Source organism: Vicia villosa, linkage group LG2 (genome assembly GCF_029867415.1).
Source record: "Vicia villosa cultivar HV-30 ecotype Madison, WI linkage group LG2, Vvil1.0, whole genome shotgun sequence".
Taxonomy (NCBI): domain Eukaryota; kingdom Viridiplantae; phylum Streptophyta; class Magnoliopsida; order Fabales; family Fabaceae; genus Vicia; species Vicia villosa.
The window spans coordinates 161,652,115-161,655,099 of NC_081181.1; positions in this window are offsets into that span (position 1 = coordinate 161,652,115).

Here is a 2,985-nt window from a genome sequence, read left to right on the forward strand (position 1 = left end):
GATTTTTATAAGGTTGAGGTGAGAGTTAGTTATTTCTAATTACCCTAAGGTGTTTTTTGAGTCTGTCCTTTCTTTAAGGGTAGGTGTAAGTATAAAAAGAATGAAGTAAAAACTTGATGAGAAATTATAAATGTTACCATTTAACCTATCATCGCAATATTTAAACTTCCTAATAAGTATTCAAATTTCATTTTTAATTTGGTTGAGACGGTTGTTCATCTCTTTGTTATTTGTGAACTAGTTATGTTTGTGTGATATAAAACTTTTAAGTGGTGGAGGTGACAATTAGTTATTTTTAATAACCCTAGTGTGCTTTTCAGGGATAGGTGTAATTATAGGGGAGGTTACCTGTTGGTTTGACACGTTGTAGTTTAGTCCATCAAGAAAGTCTATAACAATGTTATCTTTAAGAGTGTCACAAAAATAACAAAAGAGATGGGGGAGAAAAGTATTTTTTTTGCTTGAAATAGTTTATGTGTAATTTAGGGTTAATTCAACATCTAAGAAAAGCTAATGACTCCAACTTATTACAAGTTCATGATTCTAATTATAAAATATTGGATTCTTCTCATTTAGGGGTATGTGTAAGTATAGAAGAGGTTATATGTTAGTTTGGAACACTGTAGTTTGGTCCATCTAAAAAGTCTGTAACAATGTCATGAGAATAGTATTTTTTTACTTGAAATGGTTTATGAGTAATTTAGGGTGAACGCTTGCACATTCTCTGACTAACTTCAAAATCCTATCTTCTTCCTACACCTATAACAAATAGAGTGTTTGTCTTGGTTTGAAGGTTGGTATCGAGTGTTTTCCTTGGTTTGGAGGTAGGTCTGAGTTTTGGTTTTATTGGGTGCTCATTTGAAGTGATATGATATTTTTACGGTGGATATGACGAAATGAGATTTTGGCTAGCAACATGGACTTCATTATTAGTTTGGTCTTATTTATGCGGGACTTATTAATTGGTTGTTTTGGTTGGGTTGTTTATGATGTAATATTATTTTTTGGTTGTTTGTTCATTGTCTATTTATTTTGTCATTGTACTTTTAGCTCTTTTGTTGCTTGCAGACACTTTTTGTGGTTAACGATATACTTTAATGTAGTTTAGTGATTATTCACCTTCTTTTTCTTTTGTTTTACTATTTACCATTAAAAAGTTAATAAGCATTCAATTAAAATCTAAAATAATTTATATAATAAACAACTAATTAAATAATATTTTAAATGTCTCTTTAAGTTAATTGGTAGATGTGTAATGACATCTTATTGCAGGGGTACAAATTTAAATGTGGAACATCTTACTTATTAGCTTTTAGATGATGAAATTCTAGACATTGGACTATAGATTAAAAACAACATTTTTGATGGTTTGAACCAATGTTTTAAAAATTAGACATAACTAGCTGGTTCAACGGTTGGATTGGGAACCAGAGCTAAATTCAGCCCGATTAACCTTTAAACAACGCTAGTGGATTAAAATCGGAATAAAATCGGAAAAATTAGATTAAATCGTCCAAAATTGTTTGAACCAAAAAACTGGGCCAGTTTTATAAAACCACCTAATTTAATAAAATGCTTAGAATGTTAATATCAAAATGTCATACCCTAATTTATGACACCCCATAAGATGTCACATCATATAACATCTCAACTAATCCATCAACTCAAAACAGATATCCAGAGCAGTCACTTGTTCACCAAGTACTCAGGTTAGGGTTTCAAGTCAGGAAATTCAGGCAAAGGATCAATCAAAGATGGAAATGATCCTCAACACAATCATAGGGCTCAAGATGTTTCATTCATATACATATGAACTCCAATCCCAAGGCATCAAGCCTCAAATCCATCAAAGGCACCATATTAGGGTTTTGAGCTTATCAGGGACTAAAATCACAATATACGCAAATGAATCCCATGTTTGATATAAACTCAGAACTCACACTATGATATAAGCAAGAAGAAACCTCTATAAATAGTTGAACTTGTACCTCGAAGATAACAATCCTTGAGCGATTTTCAACGATCTTGGTCATAAGGAAACTATATACTAGGAAAACTCTCATCCATTCAATGTATGCATTGAATACCTTTTCTAGATTCTGACCGTTTCAGCTGAAAAAGAACCTATTCTCAATGCATTCATATGGACGGATCTCTGCACCTATCTGACACGTGTGTGATCTTATCAAACCAATTCTTCTGCTAGTTGGTTCAGCAAACATGTCTTGCACGATGTCCTGACATTTTGTCAGACACTCACTTCTCTTTCTGACTAACAACAGTTTGTGAAGGTGAATCTCCAAGAGAACCAAGCCTGTCCATTACACGGTTCTTAAAAAAGCAAGTGTGACAACGCTTTTGAACAAAAACAATGAGTGCCCCAAGAAACAAAGAGTACGCCTAAGTTTCTTCCCAAAGAATATAAGATTAAGTCTAAGATTCCAGCAAAAGATACAAGACAAGAGCTATAAGCCAGACTTATATAGGTAAGCCCAACAATTTTGTCTTGCTTGATGAGTACACAAGCACACTGCAAAGACAGAACCCGTGAATTGAACCTTCACTCCCCCTGGCACAGATAATTGATGCCAAAAGAGCACCTCATTAAAGCAGCCTCTTGAAGAAGAGTAGACACTTGAGAACAACCATCTTCCTTTGCAAGTCATCTTGTAGAATTCCTTTCCTCTGCTTGTACATTCACCAATGAGAACCGAAAGTGGCGAGGTCATCAAAACAATAGTAGTCACAAATTGCCACATCATTATACTATTGATCAGAGTCTTCAAATATCAACACCCTAATATGATGTCAAGACATCATTTAGCACATGAGTAACTTCACATAGAAGCTAGTCACAACACCTTTTCTGAACAAGGGTACAAATTGCAGAATTGCATAATAGCTTAGACAAACACTATGTCTCCCGTTAAAGTTCTTAGTCTTGGGCATATGCATATTCAATTGATAAACACTCAGCTCCCGAAA